Raw genomic sequence first — 11849 nt, 5'->3', positions numbered from 1 at the left:
GGTGGATTAGAGTTATATTGCCCAGCATATACTGCCATGTTAACTGAGTCAGTCAAGCTGGACATCAGCATTATGCATTACAGGACAATGATGTGATTGGTATTAGCTGCGAGGTGTCTTATCATAGAATCATAGAATTTACAGTGCCGAAGGAGGCCATTTGGCCTATCGAGTCTGCACCGGGCCTTGGAAAGAGCACCCTACTCAAGCCCACACCTCCACCCGATCTCCATAAACCAGCAACTCCACCTACCCCCTTTTTGGACACTAAGGGCAATTTAGCATGGCCAATCCACCTAACCTGCACATCTTTGGACTGTGGGAGGAAACCGGAGCACCCGGCATACATGGGGAGAACATGCAGACTCTGCACAGTGACCCAAGCCGGGCGTCGAACCTGCTACTACTGAAGCTATGAAGTGACAGTGCTAACCACTGTGCTATCATGCCGCCCAGAAATTACTATTAGTGGATTAAACTTTAGCGCTCGAGTGTAAAATTCTTTTGCTTTCTAATTTAATAAAGGCTCCTTTGTTAAATAGGGTTGATATTGTTAATTGTAGATTAATTGTGCTTAATTGTATTTGAGCAGTGGGTATTAACTAGAGATTCACTTCATCCCTTATAAATAGATACAGACTAGCACTGTGGTTGTTGGGTTGGGAGGTGAATGCCTGTAATGTGTAAATAGATATAAAAATTGATTAAAGATTGGCGCCAGTTCTATCCTTCACCAACTGGCTTTCTGGAATAAAGCAGATGTCGCAACTGAAAAACAGACATTAGATTGCCAGACAGCAAACAGAGGAATGCTGCACAACATTAACCGCCATTCACTAATATCAGCAAAAGTAATTTCTAGCCTTTGATGATTCACATTACAACAGTACCTAGCCGTCAAATGTAACTAAAGGGCTCTAAAATGCTTTCCAATGTCTTGAGGTAGCGAATGGCGCTTTATAAAAACTTCTTTTCTCAGAGTAACAAATAAATTAATGTTTACAGAATGATTCAGCAAGGTGTTAGAACGCTTCTGACACAATTATTGCTAATAAACACTGGTTCCAAAAACAAATAAATCTGACAAGCAAATGCCTTGCTAAATCATGCCCTTTCCCTCCCTCAGCATTAAATACATGAGTAACAACAATTTGTTTGCATTGTAACAAATGATTAATTCAAGTTCTGAAATATTCAGTAATTTTTCTCTAATTACTATATGTAAACCCATTTGATTAGTCTGTCCTTTAGCTGTGGTCACCATATGATTAACAACCACTCCACGCTAATTATCTGCATCTAATGTTTCATTTCTCCTGAGGGGATTAAGCTCCTCTTTTGTAAATTGAAGGCAATTTCTCTTGACATTTCTATCTGAAATGAAAAGGTTGGACTAATGGCACATTAACAAACACATTTCTGTGGAATTGTACAAATACTTCAGAAGTATAATTGCATAACTGACTTGGTGTCACCAACCTGCAATTGAAATATCTCCGGTGACATTAAGGCTAGCCTGACGTGTCTTGTGAGAGCCCTAGAAGGTACAGTCATCTAAATCATAAACCCTTTGCTGCTGCAGTTTCCATAAAAAAACATTTGTTTGCCGGACAAATATACATCCTGACAATTGGACTGAAATCTGGAAAGGGAGTGGTGCAGAATCTGACGTTGTTCAAGAAAATACAAACCTATTCAAGAATCCAGCCAGAGGATGACTGGACAGTGGCTGGACAACATTATAACGTACCACACAACCTCATGGTGTTGAGGTTTATATATTAACATGCGTGGAGCATTGGCTAACTAATAGGAAACGGGGTTGGGTTAAATGGACAGTTTCAGGTTGGCAAACTAACCAGTGACTGTCGGAGAGCTGGGGCCCCGACTATTTGCAATCTATGTTAATGAGATGGTTGAAAGGACGGATTGTATTGTATTTCCGACAACACAAAAAAAGATCACTTGCAGGTAGTCACGTCCCCATGTATCTGCTGCTCTTGTCCTCGGTGGTAGGGGTTGCAGATTTGGATGGTGCTGTCTAAGGAGGCTTGGTGAGTTGCTGTACATCTTGTAGATGGAACACACTTTTGCCACTGTGCATCAGTTGTGGAGAGATGAATGTTTGTGGAAGGGCATTAATCTAGCAAGATGCTTTGTCCTGAATGGTGTTGAGCTTCTTGAGTGTTATAGGAGCTGCACTCATCCAGGCAAGTGGGGAGTATTCCATCACACTCCTGACTTGTTCCTTGGAGATGCTGGACAGACTTTGGGGAGACAGGAGATGAATTACCTACTGCAGGATTCCAAGTCTCTGCCCTGCTTGTAGCCACAGTATTTATATGGCTGGTCAAGTTTTGTTTCTAGTCAAAGGTAACCACAGGATGTTGATGGTGGGATGGTTCTGTGACATTGCTATTGAATGTTATTGATTGAGAGATCATATTGAATGTCAGAGGGAGATGGTTAGATTCTTTCTTGTTGGAGATAGTCATTTCCTGCTGCTTGTGTGGTGCGAATGTTACTTGTCACATATCATTCAAAGCCTGAATGTTGTCCAGATCTTATTGCATATGGACACAGACTGCTTCAGTATCTGAGGAACTGTGAGTTGTGCCGAACATTGTGCAACCATTAGGGAACATTCCCATACCTGGGGCGAAATTCTCCCGAAACGGCGCGATGTCCGCTGACTGGCGACCAAAACGGCGCCAATCAGATGGGCATTGCGCCGCCCCAAAGGTGCGGAATGTGCATCTTTGGGGGCCGAGCCCCAACATTGAGGGGCTAGGCCGACGCCAGAGGAATTTCCGCCCTGCCAGCTGGCGGAAACGGCCTTTGTTGCCCCGCCAGCTGGCGCGGAAATGACATGTCGGGGCGGCGCATGCGCGGGAGCATCAGCGGCCGCTGACAGTTTCCCGCGCATGCGCAGTGGAGGGAGTCTCTTCCGCCTCCGCCATGGTGGAGACCGTGGCGGAGGCGGAAGGGAAAGAGTGCCCCCACGGCACAGGCCCGCCCGCGGATCGGTGGGCCCCGATCGCAGGCCAGGCCACCGTGGGGGCACCCCCCCGGGGCGAGATCGCCCCGCCCCCCCCCCCCCCCCAGGACCCCGGAGCCCGCCCGCGCCGCCTTGTACCGCCGGTAAATAGGTGCTTTAATTTACGCCGGCGGGACAGGCAATTTATCGGCGGGACTTTGGCCCATCCGGGCCGGAGAATCGAGCGGGGGGGCCCGCCAACCGGCGCGCCGCGATTCCCGCCCCCGCCGAATCTCCGGTGCCGGAGACTTCGGCAACCGGCGGGGGCGGGATTCACGGCAGCCCCCGGCGATTCTCCGACCCGGCGGGGGGTCGGAGAATGACGCCCCTGAGCTGTGATAAGGGGCGATATGAATGCAATGTTTTTCTTCCATTAAATATGAAAAATTGTGCACAATAAAAACCTTGTGAATTGCTATTTTTCTCTGGATGAAAAAACAGAAATTCTGGAAAAACTCAGCAGGTCAGTGCAGTGAATGGTACAGTTAATCTTTCAAACCGCATGACCCTTCAAGAGAATTTCTCTGTGGGCTCCTTGCCCTGAACACAGACAAGTAAATAGAATGATATGGGGAAAAGGTTATTTATTTAACAGTAATAGACTGCTATTAATTTGTGTCCGTCTTGCTAGTTCCTCAACATGTTTGGATAACGTACTTGAGAAACTATGAGAAAATAATGTCAGGAGAAAAAGTTCAAAGTATGCTCAATCACTTTGGGATCAGTCCTGACCTTTACTGGGAACATATATTTTCTTGACAATATGTTTCGGATGTTACAAAGTCTTGGCTACGTTGAGTGGGTTGTTTGTGTTGTGTTGGATGTTTTGTTGCTGAGACAATCAGAAACACCGCCAACTATCCACGGTACTAACACTAAACTAGATTCACCACACGGTGAAGTTGTTCGCCTACCTTTAAGGAAACCAGCTGATTTTAAAATTATTTGTGAGCAATTCTTTCCAAGCCCATCTCCCCACCTCCGCATCCACTCTGTCAGCATTTTATATCCATTAAATTACAAGCACTTTACTGCTATGTGCAGACTGGTTATTGCCAACCTGCGAAGAGACCTGGCTCTGAGGGCAGCCTGTGAAGTCCTCGGGGGGGGGGGCACGGGGGGATCCAGCCCCGGTGGCCTAGCCCGCGATCTGGGCGATCTGCGGGCGGCCCTGTGCCGTGGGGGCACTCTTTCCCTCCGCGCCGGCCTGTGTAAAGCACCGCCATGGCCGGCGCGGAGAAGAAACCCCCTGCGCATGTGCAGGAAACACGCCGGCAGCTCTGCGCATGCTCCAACTCGCGCCGGCCGGCAGAGGCCCTTCGGCGCTGGTTGGCGCAGCGCCAACTACTCCAGCGCCGGCCTAGCCCCCGAAGGTGCGGAGGATTCCACACCTTCCGGGCGGCCCGACGCCGGAGTGGTTCACGCCACTCTTTGGCGCTGGTACGGCCCGCCCGCCGTTTGGGGAAGAATCCCGGCCCAGGTTTGTACAATTACTTATTATTTATAACAAGAACTATAATAAAATATGCAGCAAATTCAACTGGATAAATATAATCTAATTCCTAATCCCCACTTAAACTTGCCCCCACCCTCCATATGCACACACACACTCACACACACACACACACACACGCACGCACACATACACACACTCAGACACACACACACTCAGACATACACATACTCACTCACCCATTCACTCACACTCACACACACACACTCACACTCACACTCTCACCCTCACACTCTCACACTCACACTCACACACACAGACACACACACTCTCACACATGCACTCACACACACACATACACATACTCACTCACCCATTCACTCTCTCACACACTCTCACACACACTCACATACACACACGCACACATACACACACACTCACACACACACTCACACATGCACTCACACACACATACTCACTCACACATTCACTCACACTCACACACACACACACTCACACACATACACACACACTCACTCGCACACACACACACTCGCACATACTCACACACACTCATACACACACACTCACACACACACACTCACATACACACACACTCACACACACACACTCACACACTCACTCGCACACACACACACTCACACACACACTCACACACACACTCTCTCACACACTCTCACACACACACTCACATACACACAAGCACACATACACACACACTCACACATGCACACACACACATACACATACTCACTCACACATTCACTCACACTCACACATACACACACACTCACACACACTCTCACACACACACACACACACTCACACACATACACACACACTCACACACTCACACACACACTCACATACACACGCACTCACACACACATACACAAACACACACCCGCACATACACTCACACACATATACTCACACACACACACACATACACACACTCACTCACACACATACACATACACACACACTCACACTCACACATGCACACACACCCACTCACACATTCACACACACACTTACACTCACACTCACTCCCATACACACTCACACTCACACGCACTCACATACACACACGCACACATACACACACACTCCAACACACACTCACATACACACACGCACTCACACACACACACGAACACACACCCGCACATACACTCACACACATACACTCACACACACACACATACACACACACTCACACACACACATACACACACACTCACACACACACTCACACTCACACATGCACACACACTCACACATTCACACACACGCTTACACTTACACTCACACTCACTCCCATACACACACACACTCACACATTCTCACATACACACATACTCACACACACACATACTCACACACACACGCACACACTCACTCACACACACTCACACATGCACACACGCACTCACACACGCACGCACGCACACGCACACTCACTCACTCACACGCACAAGACAGACAAACACAGAGGGGAGGAGAGAAGTGAAACTAAGTAAAAGGATGGTTTCAGATGGTTGTCCTTTAAGCACGCCTTTCTTCAAAGAAAGCTTTCAGGTCCAGGTTTCTGTTTGCCGCCTGTAATGATTTCATTGTAGATTCATTCACTCGGTTGTCCATAGGTTCAGAAATACACCAACTCGCAGCCTTTCTGGAGAGGGAGACTGAGAGAGAGAGAGAGGGAGAGAGCAGGTCCTTGACTCTGTGTCTCCAGGTCTCAACTCTGCTTTCCTTATGGCATTGTAAACCATCCCACTCAGATAGCATCCAATCACTACCTGTTACTGGGCAGAATACCACCTTTTGAACAATTTATTCACATCAGCCAACCAATCCAACGGTTTCACCCCATCTCTTGAGTGCCACAGAGTTTGGGTTCTGCTGCCCAAAGTTAGCAGCACCGTATACTATGTTGAAACTTCTTGAATTCCACATCCTCTTTGCTGCTTGACTTAAAGATACAGCAGATATGCAGAAATATTTGAAATATTTGATACAGCAGATATGATAGAAAGCAGATTGAATAACAGGTGCAGCTGTGTGCGAGCACCCTCCCGGTGTCTGATGGAAAGGTGGTTCGTATCCGCGAGGAGACAGCCAAAGACCCCCTCTTGCAGCGTGTCATGCACCACCTCGCCAATGGCTGGCAGAAAGGGCAGTGCCCTCAATTTTACAATGTAAAGGACGACCGGACAGTGATTGATGGTATCCTACTCAAGCTGGACCGGATTGTCATTCCGCTCAGTCTCCAGAGCTTGGTGCTCAGCCAAATCTATGATGGACACCTGGGCGTCGAGAAGTGCAGACGCAGAGCCAGGCAGACTGTCTACTGGCCCGGTATTAGCCAGGATATCTTGAACATGTCCTCAACTGTGCGACCTGTCAACGCTTCCAGCTAGAGCTGAGCAAGGAGACGCTCCAGCAGCATGAAATCAAGACCGCCCCGAGGTCCAAGGTTGGCATCGACCTCTTTCGTGCGAATGGTCGTGACTAAGTGTTGATTAATGACTATTTCTCCAATTACCCTGAAGTCGTGAAGCTCTCAGACCTCACATCTCGGACCGTCATCAAGGCCTGCAAGGAGACGTTCTCCAGATATGGTATCTCACTCACTGTTATGAGTGACAATGGCCCGTGCTTCAACAGCCACGAGTGGTCTATGTTTGCCAAGTCATACATTTCAAACATGTCACTTCCAGCCCACACTATCCGCAGTCCAATGGGAAGGTTGAAAAAGGGATGCACATTGTGAAACAGCTCATCTGCAAGGCCGCGGATTCTGCTTCTGACATCTACCTCGCGCTGCTTGCGTACAGGGCGAACCCACTGTCCACTGGCATGTCGTCGGCTCAACTCCTGATGTACAGGGACCTGCAGTCGACACTTCCAGCCATACACTTGCCCAACCTGGCTCACCTCCCAGTTCTGCAGAAGGTGCAGCAGCTCCAAAACCAGCAAAAGCAGGGCTATGATGCTCATGCCACCGATTTGCCCATGTAATCCCCGGCAGATATTGTCAGGGTCAAGATATCGGATGATGGCTGGTCTGCTCCAGCTGTCGTTGTTGCTGCGCCCCGCTTGTATGTTGTACGTGTGGCTGATGGTTCTGTTGTGCGATGAAACAGACGGACACTGCGCAAAGTTGCCTGCCCGCAACCGCTTTCTTCTCCGTTTCCATCCGTTGTTTTGCCACTTGCTGATACATCAAACTACGAGGCCACCAGTCAGTCTTCCATCCCGCCTGTCAAGGCGCCGTCGTCCCCACCACCACCTCTCCGGCGGTCGACAAGGATCAGACACAAGCCCCAGAGACTGGACTTATGAACATTTGTTTTGTTTGCTATGTTCTGTTTTCTCACATTTGACAGCTCATAGATTATCATAGGATTTACAGTGCAGAAGGAGGCCATTCGGCCCATCGAGTCTGCACCGGCTCTTGGAAAGAGCACCATACCCAAGGTCAACACCTCCACCCTATCCCCATAACCCAGTAACCCCACCCAACACTAAGGGCAATTTATCATGGCCAATCCACCTAACCTTTGGACTGTGGGAGGAAACTGGAGCACCCGGAGGAAACTCATGCACACACGGGGAGGATGTGCAGACTCCGCACAGTGACCCAAGCCGGAATCGAGCCTGGGACCCTGGAGCTGTGAAGCAATTGTGCTATCCACAATGCTACCGTGCTGCCCTAAAGCTGTCTTCACATGTAAATACATTCACATATACGTTCACATACGCCACCATTTGTCAATATGTTCCTATATGCGACCACATGTAAGTACGTTCCCATGTGCCAACAAAACATTTTAAAAAGGGGGAGATGTCATGATATGCAGACATGCAGATAATGATACACAGACAGGCAGCTAATGAACACAGAGAACAGGACATGACCAATGAGCAGGCAGGACACTAAGGGGTGGTATCTCACTATAAATGGCACGAGGCACTCACACTCCGCCTCTTTCCACTGATGAATATCTACAGACTAAGTCAGGGTGTACGTACAGTATCACACCTCCAGCACATGGCTAAGAGCTAGTCTGGTTCAGTCAGACAGAGTAACCACACTGAGGTTAGCAGAGAGACGAACTCATAGAGAACTGTGCTAACTGTGCTATTAGTTCAATAAATCAGATTGAAGGTCTGGAGTATCTTTTGGTTAAAGCTGCATCCAGTTGCAGCCTGTGTTATCCCAGAGTACATAACACATCACTTACCAAACTATGGTGACTGCTCTCTTTGGTTCATTGTTCTATCTCATAAATATATTTGTTGCTTGATGTTTTTCTTATCCTCTTACCCCAAAGAAGTCAATTCACAGCGCTATGCCCTCACAACAAGGGCATGCAGAAATTGGCTAATTTTGATATTCAGGCCTAAATAATGGCGAATTTCACTCTGATGTATCCCCAAGCCTCAAATTGCCTGATTCCATATTGGGTCAGGCAATTTTTCAAAATTTTCATTTGAAATGTGCATCAGACCCCTCACATGGAATGAGAGGCCTAAGAGCTGTTCAGAAATCCCTCCATGAATGTGATGATTCCGACATCGGTCAGCTGTATTCAGGATAACCAGGACTATATGCCGTCAAACATGAGGTCCTGACAGAGGGAGGCTTTGTAAAAGATTCTTATCTGAACGTGGATCTGGGAGGATGAGGAATCCCTGTGGAGACAGGAGGGGCAGAAATCCCTGTGGAGACAGGTGGAGCAGGAATCCCTGTGGAGACAGGAAGAGCAGGAATCCCCGTGGAGACAGGAAGAGCAGGAATCCCCGTGGAGAAAGGAGGAGCAGGAATCCCTGTGGAGACAGGAGGAGCAGGGATCCCTGTGGATACTTAAGGAACAGGAATCCCTGTGGAGACAGGAGGAGCAGGAATCCCTGTGGAGACAGGAGGAGCAGGAATCCCTGTGGAGAGAGGAGGAGCAGGAATCCCTTTGGAGACAGAAGAATCAGGAATCCCTGTGGAGACAGGAGGAGCCGTGATCCCTGTAGAGACAGGAGGAGCAGGGATCCCTGTGGAGGCAGGAGGAGCAGGGATCCCTGTGGGGACAGGAGGAGCAGGAATCCCGGTGGAGACAGGAGGAGCAGGAATCCCTGAGGAGACAGGAGGAGCTGTGATCCCTGTGGAGAAAGGAGGAGCAGGAATCCCTGAGGAGACAGGAGGAGCAGGAATCCCGGTGGAGACAGGAGGAGCAGGGATCCCTGTGGAGCAGGAGGAGCTGTGATCCCTGTGGAGAAAGGAGGAGCAGGAATCCCTGTGGAGATAGGAGGAGCAGAGATCCCTGTGGAGCAGGAGGTACAGGAATACCAGTGGAGACAGGAGGAGCAGGAATCCCTGTGGAGACAGGAGGAGCAGAGATCCCGGTGGAGACCGGAGGACCAGGAATCCCTGTGGAGACAGGTGGAGCAGGAATCCCTGTGGAGTCAGAAGGAGCAGGAATTCCTGTGGATACAGGAGGACCAGGAATCCCTGTGGAGACAGGAGGAGCAGGAATCCCGGCAGAGACAGGAGGAGCATGAATCCCTGTGAAGACAGGAAGAGCAGGAATCCCTGTGGAGACAGGAGGAGCAGGGATCCCTGTGGAGACAGGAGGAGCAGAGATCCCTGTGGAGACAGGAAGAGCAGGGATCCCTGTGGAGACAGGAGGAGCAGGGATCCCTGTGGAGACAGGAGGAGCAGGGATCCCTGTGGAGACAGGAAGAGCAGGGATCCCTGTGGAGACAGGAGGAGCATTGATCCCTGTGGAGACAGGAGGAGGAGGGATCCCTGTGGAGACAGGAGGAGCAGGGATCCCTGTGGATACAGGAGGACCAGGAATCCCTGCGGAGCAGGAGGAGCAGGAATCCCCGTGGAGGCAGGAGGGGCAGGAATCCCAGCAGAGACATGAGGAGCATGAATCCTGGTGGAGACAGGAGGAGCAGGAATCCCTGTGGAGACAGGAGGAGCAGAGATCCCTGTGGAGACAGGAGGAGCAGGGATCCATGTGGAGACAGGAGGATCAGGAATCCCAGTGGAAACAGGTGGGGCAGGAATCCCTGTGGAGACAGGAGGAGCAGGAATCCCTGTGGAGACAGGAGGAGCAGGAATCCCTGTGGAGACAGGAGGAGCAGGAATCCCTGTGGAGACAGGAGGAGCAGAGATCCCTGTGGAGACAGGAGGAGCAGGGATCCATGTGGAGACAAGAGGAGCAGGGATCCATGTGGAGACAGGAGGATCAGGAATCCCTGTGGAAACAGGAGGGGCAGGAATCCATGTGGAGACAGAACGAGCATGAATCCCTGTGGATACAGGTGGAGCAGGGATACCTGTGGAGCAGGAGGGTCAGCGATCACTGTGCAGTGAGGAGGAGCAGGAATCCCAGTGGAGACAAGTGGAGCAGGGATCCCTGTGGAGACAGGAGGAGCAGAGATCCCTGTGGAGACAGGTGGAGCAGGAATCCCAGTGGATACAGGAGGAGCAGGTATCCCGGCAGTGTCAGGAAGAGCAGGAATCCCTGTAGAGACAGGAAGAGCAGGAATCCCTGTGGCGACAGGTGGAGCAGGGATCCCTGTGGAGACAGGAGGAGCAGGGATCCCTGTGGAGACAGGAGGAGCAGGGATCCCTGTGGAGACAGGAGGAGCAGGGATCCCTGTGGAGACAGGTGGAGCAGGGATCCCTATGGAGACAGGAGGAGCAGGAATCCCTGTGGAGACAGGAGGAGCAAAGATCCCTGTGGAGACAGGAGGAGCAGGGATCCCTGAGGATACAGGAGGACCAGGAATCCCTGCGGAGCAGGAGGAGCAGGAATCCCTGTGGAGAACGGAGGGGCAGGAATCCCAGCAGAGACATGAGGAGCATGAATCCCGGTGGAGGCAGGAGGAGCAGGAATCCATGTGGAGACAGGAGGATCAGGAATCCCTGTGGAAACAGGAGGGGCAGGAATCCCTGTGGAGACAGGAGGAGCAGGAATCCCTGTGGAAACAGGAGGAGCAGGAATCCCTGTGGAGACAGGAGGAGCAGGAATCCCTGTTGAGACAGGAGGAGCAGGGATCCCTGGGAGACAGGAGGAGCAGGGATCCCGGCAGAGACAATAGGAGCAGGAATCCCTTTTGAGACAGGAGGAGCAGGAATCCCTGGGAGACAGGATGAGTAGGAATCCCGGTGGAGACAGGAGGAGCAGGGATCCATCTGGAGACAGGAGGAGCAGGAATCCCTATGGAGACCGGAATCCCTGTGGAGACAGGAGGAGCAGGTATCCCTGTGGAGATTGGAGGAGCAGAGATCCCTCTGGAGACAGGAGGAGCAGGAATCCCGGCAGT

This window comes from Scyliorhinus torazame, chromosome 12, assembly GCF_047496885.1.
Source record: "Scyliorhinus torazame isolate Kashiwa2021f chromosome 12, sScyTor2.1, whole genome shotgun sequence".
Classification (NCBI taxonomy): Eukaryota; Metazoa; Chordata; class Chondrichthyes; order Carcharhiniformes; family Scyliorhinidae; genus Scyliorhinus; species Scyliorhinus torazame.
Note: the sequence above shows the minus strand (reverse complement) of the source record.